Here is a 14,476-nt window from a genome sequence, read left to right as displayed (position 1 = left end):
ACTGACTATAGTTACCAATCAATGACTAACTGAAATCTAAAGATGACGGCATACTCACCAAATATAAAAGATGTGCATGGTTATTTTTATATAGTTTCTTTACTAAATGCAGAACACCGCCCTTGTTCTCACGCATTGTCACTCTGAATTTGTTTATTTTCCTGGCTTCCAATTCGTCATTAGCATGAAGCTGTTTTCTGGCTTTGGTGCATCACCACACCATGTGCTGGAGGTTTCTGTGAGACGACGATCATAATTATGTTTTGGCTGATTCTCTGAGGGCCAGTGCAAGGACGAAGGAACGATTCTAGTTAGATTAATTAAATGACATCATCATTTCGTCATGATTTAGTGGACACTCAGAAGTAAATATGCTTAATCTTGCATTCTGCTGCATCCCATCTGTGTCTTATTTTTGATTTAAGACATTGACTTAAAAGCTACATTACACAAAATAGTTCTGCAGCCACAGGAAAGAATTAAGAGATCTCACAACAGACTTATCTATGGAAGCTTGATTTCGCCATAGAATGAAAAATATAAAAGGTAATTGCGACTTTTTATCTCACAATTCTGACTTTTTTCTCGCAATTGTGAGTTTACTTCTCGCAATTCTGACATTATTTCTCAAAATTGCGAGATGGAAAGTCAGAATTGCAAGATATAAAGTCAGAGATGTGAGATATAAAGTCGCAATTGCGAGATATAAAGTCAGAATTGCGAGTTATAAAGTCAGAATTGCATGATATAAAGTCAGAATTGTGAGATTTAAACTATTCTGAGATGGAAAAAAGTATTTTTTTTTTCCCCTTAGAATTTGCCTGATAACTCACAATTGCGAGTTTAAATCTCACAATTCTGAGAAAAGATGTCAGAATTTCGACATATAAACTCACAATTATGTGTTATAAAGTCAGTATTGTGAGATGTAAACTGGCAATAGTGAGAAAAAAAGTCAGAATTGTGAAATAAAAAGTCGCACTTCTCTTTTTTTCTCAGAATTGCGACTTTATATCACTCAATTCTGACTTTATATTTCACAATTGTGACTTTATATCTCGCAATTCTGACTTTATAACAAGCAATTGCGACTTTATATCGCCCAATTCTGACTTCATATCTTACAATTCTAAATTTTATCTCGCAATTCTGACTTTATTTCTCAGAATAAACTTGCAATTGTGAGAAAAAAAGTCACAATTGTGAGATAAAAAGTCACAATTATTTATTTTATTTTTATATTCAGTGGCGGAAACAAGCTTCCATACTTATCACCAACTCAATCCATTCACAGTTGGAATTTCTAATTTTACCCCCATGCATCTTTAAGCTCATCATTATGGCTAGATGGTTCTTCTCTCATTTTAGACCCAGCAAAAATCTAATTAGCGTCCCCAAAGCCTTGACAGATACGTGACCTTTTTAGAATAGACAGTGTCTGTTCGATGCTATAATGGCTCTTTCGGACTCTGACTGCAGTAGTCATGAGAAGGTGTGAAGATTAAAGCAGCTAATATAACAATAAACCCTAAACCTTTGGACCAGACAGCTGCACTCATGCATGAAGAAAGGCTGAATTAGCATTGCCGCTAGTGACAGTAGCATTTGTCTAAAGCACAGATGCAGGTGTTTGAAATGTGGCATGTCTGTACTTCAAACAAATTGTTGAAACAAGAAGGAATTTGTTGAAAAAAAAAAGTTAACTGCATTCACAATCCAGTTTTCTTCGATAATCTGACATATTTCAAAGTAAAGCGGAACATGCAACATTATTTTATACATCCCACATTGAAAAAAAGTGGGCGTTGCATACCAGAATGGCCGCAATATCTCATTTCAAATATATTATTTCCATAAGAGGTGCATAATTTTTTGGTCAAGATCTTGTATTGAGAATGCAAGAGTCCAGCACTCTGTAAAGTCTCCTTTCAATGAATTTAAGGGTCTGGACTCAGAGGTGCCAATTCATGTGTGAAAATGATTCTTCATTCTTTCACAGTTTGAGCCTGATGAATCTTGACATTGTCATCCTGGAATATGGCCATGATGTGTCTTCCTAAATGGTTCTTTAAGAAATGAAAAGCTTCACACTCGAACAATTTGGGCTAGAATATATACAATAACATATACTGAAACATGCTAGAAAAGTAATACAGCAATAAACAATAATCTAAATCCAAACAGCAACTTTTTTCTTTTCTTTTTCTGGCTGGGCAGTGTATATGACTATATTGAAATTTGCATTGAGATATTCATTATATGTCATCATTATGCTACTTTAGATGTCTTGGCATGGACCATTTTTGACTTTTGTCAGCCTAAAATAATGCTTTTATAAGGTAAAGCAAGTCATACCATTTTGATGGACAATTATAAGACAATTTCCTTCCTTTACAACAACATGCTGATGAAATGTATTAAGAAAACGTTATTTTAGTGTGGATTTACTGTATAGTTTTTGTTAGATTATTTTTTTTATCTTTTATTTTTACACTTTCAATAACTCTATTGTGTTTTCGTCTTGTAGTCTCTCATAATATAGTATTTATTAGGTTTTAGTTTGATTAGTACTTCAACATACCATAATGATACCTTTACAACTATCTGAAATAAAACATGTTTAATCATATATCATATATTTCAAGTAATTTAAATGTTGTTGTTTTTTTATGGTTTTACTTAATTATCCTGGGAGGGAAAATAGGATCAATTTTGACTTCAAGGACTATGGCACTGCATGATAATGTACTTTTCCAGCTAACCCATTTGTTAGGGAACGTTAACCAAGTGATTTAGGGTTTCATTGAATATATCTGTATCACAATGGACTCAGAGTTGGCGGGGCCACAGTGGGGCGAAAACCCAGTGCAATGCTTACTGTGTCCTTACCGCACCTTGTACCTCCCAGTCGGGTCTACCTGGCCCCCCTCGGGTGGGCACAGGGCAGCAGTCCAGCTAATCAAAGCCCCGTGCACGAGCACAGTCACTGAAGGAGAGAGACTGAAGGTCTGTTCTGATTAAAACCACACATTCCTTCTGTCAGTGTAAATCTAGAGACTGACTCTCATCTTACACAAGCTGCTTTGTGTATCCTTCCCCTCCTCTCCCAGCATCCCCTCTGCTCCATACAATGCACACGGTGACCTCTGCGGACCTCCTCTCATAAGAGTAAACTAAAGCTAAGAGGGCAGCACTGTACTGTACCTCTATAAAAGTCCAGACCTAAGACGTTGGCGGTTCTGTCATGAGTTTCTGATCAGTCTCCATACAAAGGAAACGCAAACCCACAAACTCTACCCAGTATTTGCTTCTTTTTGCACTCTAAAAATGCTGGGTTGCTTAAACCCAATTTTGGGTCAAATATGGACAAACTCAAACATTGGGTTAAAAAAATGTCATTTAAAAATGTAACCCAATGGCTGGCTTTGTCCATATTTGACCCAAAATTGGGTTAAAACAACCCAGCATTTTTTAGAGTGTATATAGTGTCTGCATATTATGAGGATTAAGTATTTTAACCTTCAAATATTGAATGGCTTGCATAAATAGATGAATTAAGTTTTATGAATGAATTGGATTCAGTAGTGTTTTAATGTCTTGTGATTTGCCTTCACGGTTCATTGGTTTGAGGGTCGACGTAACACTCTAAACAATACTGGGTTGTTTTAACCCAAAATTGGGTAAAATATGGACAAACCCAAATGTTGGGTTAAAAATGTAACTTCAAATTTTAACCCAACTTCAACTTTCACTTTCAACTGTACATTTTTTTAATTACATTTTCAACCCAACATTTGGGTTTGTCTATATTTGACCTAAATTTGGGTTGAAATAACCCAGCATTTTTTAGAGTGAAACATAGTTTAGGAGGGATGTGTAACGGTTCGTCTGAACTTAGACTTTAAAAAATGTTGGGTTGGTTCAACCCAATTTTGGGTCAAATATGAACCCCAATGTGTGGTTAAAAATGTAATTTAAAAATTGAACCCAAAGGCTGGGTTTGTCCATATTTGTCCCAAATTTGGGTTAAAATAACCCAGCATTTTTTAGAGTGTAATAACAACATCATTGTGTCTGCATGTCATCTTTAATGTCCCACCAGCCTTAAAAAAAAAGAAGCAAGAAATAACTGATATACTTCACACTACTATTCAATATTTGAGCACTCTAAACATGCTGGGTTGTTTTAACCCAACTCTTGGTCAAATATGGACAAATCCAAACATTGGGTTAAAAATATAATAAAAAATGCAACCCAATGGCTGGGTTTGTCCATATTTGACCCAAAGTTGGGTTCAAACAACCCAGCAATTTTTAGAGAGAGATTTATATATTAAAAAGAAAGTAATACTTTTATTCATCAAGTACACCCTAAAAAATGCTGGGTTGTTTGAACCCAAATTTGGGTAAAATAAGGACAAACCCAAGTGTTGGGTTAAAAATGCAATAAAAAATGTACAGTTGAAAGTGAAAGTTTTAACACAACATTTGGGTTTGTCCATATTTTACCCAAATTTGGGTTCAAACAACCCAGCATTGTTTAGAGTGTATGCATTAAACTGATCAAAACTGACAGACTTGACATTTATAAACATTACAAAGGATATCTATTTCAAATAAATTTAAACTCCATTCATTCCGTTTCATTGATTAAGACTTAAAAGCTACATTACACAGCTACACTATGATTTCAACAAAAAATATTAAACAGAAAAACTGCTTTCATCATTGGAATGTTTCTTGAGCAGCAAATCATCACATTAGAAGAATTTCTGAAAGATCATGTATCACTGAAGACTGGAGTAATGATTCAGCTTTACCATCACAGGAACAAATTACATTTCAAAATATATTAAATAGAAGAAAAAAAAAATCACAATGTTACTGTTTTCTTGGATCAACACATGCAGCCTTGGTGAGCATACTTTTTGAATGGCAGTCTATATGAACTTTAGATATGATTGATATGCACTCCGGACGTCTAGCTGCATGTTATGTATTAGTCTGCACAGGCATATTGATGTGTTGATGTATAAATATTTGTAGAAGGCAAACAGAAGTGATCTGGAATTTGTCTGCTGACCCCACTGACACACTGACCTCTACTTCCCTGGCCGGCAGGAAATGATCAGTCACACACTGGACGGTCTGTTAGTATAGACACAAAGTGTTTATCATACAGCTAGTTGTCTTTGAATATGTCAAGCTTTGTTATATTACAAAAAAAACGAAGACACAATACGTACAGTATGTGGATTTATCAGGTTGAAGGTGAATCTGGTTTAAAACGGGATGTTCAGCAACAACAGAAACCTGCATTTCTGTAATTCATGCAAAGCCACTGCAGATATTTCTTCTTTTAGGGTGGGGAACCAAATACCAAATCCTAAGCCATGACACTTTAAGACTTAACCAAAATAACAGACTTTAACTGTAAAAAAGGAAGTTTAACTGCTAAAAAAGTTAAACTCAAAATCAAATTTAAAGGGAAAATAACTTGAACTTTCACAGCAGCACGGAAAATAGTCAGTCTTACATTTTACAAGCAATCATAACCAGAATATAAGCAGACTTTGCTTGGTAAAAACCATCACAATGAATGCCTTACAGGGGAAAATAATCTAAATGGAAAGTGCTGCTTGCAAGCTTTTCACTTATTAATATGAGAATTTGATTATCATATTCCAGACAAAATGCAATAATCAGTAACCAGAGGTGTTTAATGTCAAAGAAAATCATAAAATCCAATTGCACTGAGCCATTTACAGATCGGATATGAATTATGAAAGTGGAAAATACTACATATTCATACTGAATAAATATTTATGAAGCAATTTAGGTGGCAAATATAATGATAAAATTTATATTAAATTGTACATAAAATATTTTCAGTGCTCTTTTACATGTTGTTTTACTACGTTTGATTACAGTTAAGGAGTTGTGGACTAAAATATGATGTAAGTAATTCAATTGCTTCCTAAGTCAAACAATAGAGCTTGGGGATAGCAACTCCAAGGTTATGGGTTCGATTCCCAAGGAACATATGAAACTGAAAAAATATATTTTGGAGACTGTGAAACATCTGGCAAATGCATACATCTCTGCATATAAATCTCTGCATATATATATATATATATATATAAACATTAGGGCTGTCAAATGATTAATCGCGATTAATCGCATCCAAAATAAAAGTTTGTGTTTACATAATACAGTATATGTGGGTGCACTGTGTATAATTATTTTATATATATAAATACACTTGTATATATTTAAGAAATATTTTCATGTATATACTGTGTATATATTTATATATAATTTATATTATATATAAATATAAATATTTTATTAATAAATATTTTTTTTCTTAAATATACATGCATGTGTGTGTTTTATATATATATATATATATATATATATATATATACAATAATTATGCACCCATATATATTATGTAAACACAAACTTATTTTGGATGCGATTTCATTTGACAGCCCTAATATATATATATATATATATATATATATATATATACTGTATATCGATGTTAACACATTTTTTAGTTATAAGGAAAAATACTTCTTTAACATTTGCATGAATAAAAGTTTACACAACAGATTTTCCTAAAGGAAAAAAAATAAATATTTCCCACCTCAGTGACCCTTACTATCCAAAATAAATTGTTGGGGAAGGGAAAAGCATTAATAACCCCCATTAGGGTTTCCAGAGGAATCCGATTTTACTTACGGAAGAGATCTGTGCATTCATTCAAGACACATCCGTGCAGAATTTATAACATTTTGCAGTTTTTGCATCAATACTACATTGCATACATTTATAAAAAGAAACCCTACCCACTCTCGAGAGCACTATAACTGCATGGAGACTGAGATTACATTGGAAGGACAAACAGATCCGTGTAGGCTAAAGCCCTCTAATGGATGTAGCCATTCATTCTCCAGCCAAAAAGAGACTCTGAGAGAGGGTGAAAGAGGACTCTTAAGACTGCCAGATGGACTGAAGCCCTCCGGTCCAGCGCTCTGCTTTAAAAACACTTCAGATGAGAGCTTCACAGAAGTGTTGATTGGCTAGTTACCATTCATCATGATGGAAACTGGATCCAAATCTGAAGAAACGGCTTATATTCCTCAGTGTCTGTAGAATTAGAGTCTTGATGGTTATTAGGTCTTCATTGGAAGCATTTTCTCAGTGCCACCGGACAAGTCTCAAACCACATTCACATTTGCTTTAGAGGACAAACCAAATGAGCAAAAGTTAGGCCTGCTTCCAGAGCCTCTGGTTTCCTTATTTCATTAGCAGGAACCAGAGAAAATGGCAACAATTATCAGGCTGGTTTTGAAAACATTGAAGTCATTAATACTGCTAGCAGAAGCCCTGACTGAACCAATTAACCATCGTCTATATGGACCGTCCCGCTGGGACAAACATACAGGAGGAGGGGCAAAAGTCATGAGCTACAGAGCAAGAACAGAAGATATACTGTCCTGCTTTCTAAGCAGTCTTGGCATTGGCTGTGAACTAGAAACAGTTCAACACATCTGATATTGTGTTGCAATACAGAATGAGCTTATACACTAACAAAATTGAGGGCATTTTGTGCTTCACTCTGACATTGTACAAAATGCAGTTGATTTTCAAATGGATTCAGGAAACACATCAGTGCCGCAAAGTCATTGTTATGGTACAGGGTCTGGTTCGCTCAGTGATTTTCAATCAACAATTCCATGACATCATCTGTCTAATAGTATGCAGCTTACCCACTATATAAGAGAACGCCAATACCAACATTTCATTCAGACAAAAGGCTCTTTCACAGTTGTGATGGTATTTTAAAACTGATCTCAAATTCATCATTATTATTATTATGGGCAAAAAAAAATACAAAAAATAAAACAGTGAGACTTTTTTTTAAATTCTTCTTTTGTGTTTAACAGATGAAAAAAGATAAATGATAATAGAAATGTAACTTTTTGGGCATACTAACCCTTTAATGAAAGGTGAAGAGCAGCCCAGGAGAGCTTCAGTGGTAATGCCTGAAACAAATTAAAATTTTGTGACCTATTTAACCCTCATCATGTTTGCACTCGGGGGGAAATTAGATGTGATAGCGAGAAATGCTTGAATAAAGAGATTTCTCATCATTTTAAATCACTTCAATAAGCAAGTAAAGCTTTATTTATATAGCAAACTTTAAACAGTGTTTACAAAGTGCTTTACAAAAGGGAAAGTCACACACATATAGAAAACGGTAACCCTTTATTTTACAGTGTTCTTTTTACATATGTTACATTACCATAGTGATAACAGTAAACTGCATATTTACATGCAGCGAACAAATCCTATACTCCAACCCTAACCCTACAGTAAGTACATGTACTCAGTACTTAAAGGGTAACTAAACCCCTGGTCAGAGCCTGACTCCACCCACTGGCAATATTTGAAAAATGCTGAAAAAGTGGGCTGACCCCAGTGGAGATAGAGGGGACGAAATAGATGCTAAAACACTCTATCCTGATCGTTTTCAATACTCACAATTCCAATTCCTGACTCGCTACAGTGGTTTTGATGAATAATGCTGGTTTTTATACTGCCGCTCGTACCAAGAGCGTGGTGAGCTGAAACCTACGTACATCACAAAGTGCGGAACATCCAATAGGAAAATCCAATTGCAGTAGCCACCGTTCAACCTGAAGAGGGCAGCACTAAGACGTTTTTACACCATATATTGTAGAAATAAAACAGTTTATACACAAATGTCAAAAAAATTACTCAAATCAATGACTGGAATTAATAAAAATCCATTCTTACAGATCATTAACTAAAAAAAGTTGGTTTAGGGTTTAGTTACTCTTTAAATATATACAACGCATTCTCACCCCAAGGCGTCACCTTTGACCATGCTTCAATATTTGACGTTTTAGGCGCCCTTTAGCGTCACTTACATGACGCGATCCTACGGCGTCATCTAACTGACGCTAAAGGAAAGCGTCTGTTAGAGGACGCGGTTAGGTTTAGGTGTGGGGTGGGGGTAGGGTACACGCGATCCTAGGGCGTCATCTTACTGACGCTAAAGGGCGCCTAAAGCGTCAGATATTGAAGCATGTCCAAATGCTTCCCAAGGCGTCAGTTAAGTGACGCCTTGGGGGTGAGAATGGGCTGATATATAATTACATTGCAACAATGACACCTTAGAATAAAATGTAACCAAAAAAACACACATGCACAAAGAAAATAGATTAAAAATGACTAAGTTCGGCATACCCCCCCCCCCCATCTGAATCTGAGAGTTCAAGAGATTTCCACGACGCATGCGCGAGAATTGCGATCTCCTTTAACTACTTCAGTTCAGTTCTCGCGCATGTGTCGTGGAAATCTCTTGAACTCTCGTCTCAGGCCTACAAGGAAGAAAAGGAATAGTCGAATAAAGTCGTTATTTTTGTTTGTTTTTTCGCTCAAAAAGTATTCTCATCGCTTGATAAACTTATAGTTGAGCCAGTCTGTAGTCACATGGAATATTTTCTTCATTGACTTTCTGGGCCGTCAAGTTTTGATCCCTTAGGAGCCCATGTAAGATTGATCCACCTCTCAAATTTAATAAAAAATATCTTCATTTGTGTTCCAGAGATGAACGAAGGTCTTACGGGCACTTAATTTTCATTTTTGGGTGAACTAACCCATTAATCTTTCCAAATCGCGGGAAAAAGTTTGTCATGACCATTAGTTGTAACGTCAATCTGTCAGTGAACTAACGTATACATCGTAAACACAGCGATTGTATCTCACTACTGTACCCAGCCAGTGCAAACAAAGATAGATCAAAGTAACATTACATTAACCAAACATTAAGAAACTACCTCAAGCCTTAATTGTTAAACTTCTTTGCGGTCATCATCTTGTTCCGGTGTGACTCCGGTTCAAACTGATACGGTTGCACAGATGTGTCCTCAGAGACTCCCGCTGCCATTATTTCTCCAAAATATGAAAATTAAAGTACATTTTAAAATATTAATAAGTAATATATTCATATTTTAAAAATACTAAATGTCCATGTATCATATTAGTTTGTGCTGATAATCAGTGTTGAAAATTGACCAGTATGATCACACACTCCTGACAGCAACAACTTTTTGGCCTGGCCAGCTTTCCTCTAGTGAGTGTGTTTGCAGAAGAAACTCAATGTTTATATCCCACTCGAAACTAAAAGCAAAGACTTGCTCTCATTGCTAGTTTATATATCTTAATCTTATAAAAGCCTCTAAACTCTGCAGATGTGTTTCCTTCATCAAGATCCTGTAAACTATGAACATGTAAAAACCTGTAAGGTCAGGATGTAAGCTCAGTTTTTCTGTACCGGCATTTTACCTGATGTTGCTTTTGGCTAATGTGGTGTTCGTTTTGTGAGTGGCTTCATTCATGTGGAGGTTTCCCTGGTCATTCATTACATTTCCACCTTCCTCTGAGCACCTCTTGTGAGTGTACACAACATATCCACAAACCTCACAAAGACGCTGTTTAGTTTGACATCCCTAATTCACCTCTTTGCCTTGACAATTATCCTATATCAACAAACTAAGAGCTCTCTGCAGGGACCAGGTCGCGAATCAGGAGGGACAGACAGACAGCTATTGATTAGAGCACACAGGACGCTTACAGTCCCATATGCATATTTGAGCTTCAGACAGCAAGTGTAGTGTAGGCAGGAAGGCATATGTGCTGTCAATAACTGTCAAAGTCAAACTGAACGCACAAGCGAAGGTTGAAACTGCACACAGCTTGAAACCCCAATCCAAACAAACCTGATCCATTTTAACATGAACATCCTGACCCAAAACCTGCTCAACACCAATTTTTAAGAAGTTAAACTTAAGCTGCTCTTTAATAGTAGTTAATTGCACTACATGCAGTCAACAAAAAGTACCAATTTAAAGGGACAGTGTCTCTATGTATCTATAAATACATTTTTCTACAGTCAAATTATGATTAGTTTTGATCAGAAACAAAAACAACAAAGATCTAAATCAATGCTAGTATTAAATTGCACATAAATTTACAAGAAATACTGGAAAACAGCATAAATTACTCAAATAATCAGTAAATTGTTCATTTACATGAACTATTTAATTAATTAATGCCACTAAAATGACTTTTTTGAGGGATAGTTCACACTAAAATTAAGTCATAATTTACTCACCCTTGTGTTGTTCTAATGCCGCATGCCCTTCTTTCTTTATGGGTCACAAAATGAGAATATATATATTTTTTTTTTTTAAATGTCGCACTTACACTAATTCATGGCAGTTTTAAAAAGACGCAAAAGTATCACAGAATGATCAGATGCCATGCCAATTATATATTTTCCAAGTGTTCGATAGGGTTTGAAACTGCAAAAACAAATTTTTCATATTCTCACATATAACACAATTATGCTGCACGCCTTGAACCCTTAATCTGCATGTGCTGGGATGTTAATGCATCCTAACATATCCTAAAATAATAAATCCGCTGGCAGATTTACATGCTCCTCACCTCTGAATTGTTTGAAATGAGCTAAGAAATAACAAGCAAGCTGCTTGTGGTTAAATAAATATAGGCATTATTTGAGGCTAATTACTGATGCAACAACACCCATTCAAGTTGATCCAGCCAAGAGAGTCAAAAATTCAGCATGGTTCTCGATTAAAGTTTCTTTTCCAAAACATTAGCTAGAAATAGATGCAAGCCAAGATGTAATCACAAAAACAGAGAGGATTTTTTTTTTTCAACTTTCTTATGTCTCATGTTTCTGAAAGCTGAACTTTCTTTATTAAGAGTTCAGTTTTGTGCCATGTTTATTTATTTATTTTTATGGTAATCATTTGTTACTTATTTGTTACTTATAAAGAACTTATTGTGGATGAAATGTTTCCACATCTGTCCAATCTTTCCATCTGCTGTATGATTCATGTTTAACATCACCTCCTGTAGGGTAGGCCTATATGTTCTTTAAATATTTGGGGTCGGGAAGAATTTTTTTTATAGAGAGATGAAAGATGTCTCTTATGTTTACCAACGCTGCATGTATGATAAAAAAAACAGTAAAACTAGTGATATTGGGAAATATTATTAAAATTCAAAATAACTGTGTAATTTTTTCTGTGATGTCAAGCTGAATTTTCAGCACCATTACTCAGTCTTCAGTGCCGCACAATCCTTCAAAAACCCTCCTAATATACTGATTTGATGTTCAAGAAACATTTTTTATTATCATTATTATTATTATCAATGTTAAAACCAGATAAAAATTTTGTGGAAACTGTGATACATTTTTCAGAATTCTTTGATGAATACTGTCACAAATCCTTTGTATCTTTGTCCATGGACCTTTATTTTGATATTCTTATTTTACCTGCGTTCAGTTCCTGTGGGTTTAGTTCCTGTTTACTTGATTGGCATTGTTTAATTGTTTAGAGCTCACCTGTTGTACATTATGTTCATCATCCTGTATATTTAAGCCCTTCAGTTTCTTCAGTTATTGTCTTGGGTCAACGTTATGTGCTAGCGTGTTTCTTTGTGTTTCTGTCTATCATCTTCTGGATAGTCAAGCACATTACAAATGTTTAAATGAACAGCATTTATTTGAAATATAATTTTTTTTTTTTAAATCGAACCCTAAACTTTTGTTGAACAATAAAAAAAGCAGTGTTACTTTCATTTTTGGGGAATTGTACACTATAATATAGGCTAATTCCTATCAGTTTGTTTGAACGTTTGAAGATTTTCTAAAACAAAATCACATACTTAATCACTTCGCAACCGCTAAAAAAGTATGTTATATATATTCTATATATAGTATGAATGTGTGTATGAATCCGGACATACATTCGCCATGTTGTCATTATCATGCGACCTACCATTGTCAGTTGTTTCGCTTCATTGTCATTCAAAAACCCTCTCCCGTGACCTCAAAGTGTCCATCGTATGCACACCTCAGAATCTCTTCAGAAGTCGGTAATCTGGGTACTTTTTGTCTGCTCTAATGAGTAGGCTATATGTGAATTCGGACATTTACAAACTATATAGATTTATTGTCTGATGTCTGCTAAACACATTATGACTACTGAGGAAGGATTACAGTCAGCTTCAAAATGTTACGTAAATGTATAGTGAGCCATATTTCCCATATTTCACAATATTTCCACTCTGATCTATTTTACTGGCTCAGAATCAGCTTGATTCCTGGTTGTTTTTCCCACAAGAGTGAAATACCAGCTCCATAAACCACCAGCAGATCACATCCACTGCCAAACATTCATCAGTTCTTTCTGAACTCATTCAAGACCCGCCTAAAATTCTCAGGATGGGCAGCCACAGTAACACAGCATGAGCAAACCCAACATTATTCTGCTCAGGCATCACAGAGACTATAGACGGTCAGAGAGAGCCGCTCTGCACCTGGAATTCTGCAGCTTTATGTTCAGGAAATAAATGACAACCCGAATTGCTTTTAAAAGGGCTCAAGTAAAGCTTAGATCTACAGATATAGCCTACTTCTGTGTGTTTTGTGCATGAGCATGATACATTTCCTTTACTGCAATACAAGTGATTCAAATATTGACCAAAGACTGAGCTTTTTTTTTTTTTTAGATAATTTGTGTGTTGATGCATTTAAAGGAGAACTCCAGTGGAAAATGAACCTTTGGTCTAATAAAACATCGGTACCTAGTCAACCGTTCTCTGAGATTTGTTTTCATGATCATTGTTTTTGGGGTCAATAGGTTTTCATGCTTGAAAAAACTCATTCGTTTTCACATATTTTATATTATTGTCAGTAACGCTCTGTTTACTTCCTGTCACTAAGAAGCCTCTCCTTCCAAAAGTGCAATGTGCTCTGATTGGTCGGCAGGACCAGTGTGTTGTGATTGGTCGACTGCTTTGAACGTTTTTCAGGAAATGTCACGCCTCTTATTCTTACCATAAGCATGAGTTTCAACAGAAAGCTAAACGGGCCTCGCCTCTTTTTTTATCCTTTTTTATTAAGGTTGGATCAATACCAAAATTATCAATTGAAATCTAAGTAAACAATTAAACAGCCTCAGAAAACCTATACATACAAATATTATTCAATTGAAGGTCAATAATTCACAATTTATCTTTTAACAAACTTTCTCCACACTTATGAAACAAAGATGTTTTACCGCCGTCATCTGTCTTTTCGTTAATGTTGTAGATATTTCATTTTTTCATGCTTCAATGATATTTAAATTCCATCATGAGTGTAATTACTTTTCTTTCCCAAATTAACACATTAACTTTCATGCTTCACATCACACTGTCTGAACTGAAGAACTGTGCAAAGTAGCAGCACATTGTCATGCAAAATAATTAGTGAAATTAATGTAAAATGACTACATTAAACAAGCATTTTTATTTAAATAAACAAATCAAGAACTATATTAAAGCTTAAAGGCAAACCTCT

At 35.1% G+C, this 14,476-nt stretch overlaps 1 protein-coding gene across 2 annotated transcripts in view; it reads right to left on the bottom strand.

The window, feature by feature from the left end:
• The window catches only part of kif26ba (kinesin family member 26Ba), a 107,068-nt gene that overhangs the window by 71,878 nt on the left and 20,714 nt on the right, over positions 1-14,476 (bottom strand). The window lies entirely within an intron of this gene.

Source organism: Pimephales promelas, chromosome 15 (genome assembly GCF_988280905.1).
Source record: "Pimephales promelas chromosome 15, fPimPro1.hap1.1, whole genome shotgun sequence".
NCBI lineage: Eukaryota > Metazoa > Chordata > Actinopteri > Cypriniformes > Leuciscidae > Pimephales > Pimephales promelas.
The sequence above is the reverse complement of the archived record's forward strand: the minus strand, read 5'-3'. Positions and strand labels throughout refer to the sequence as shown.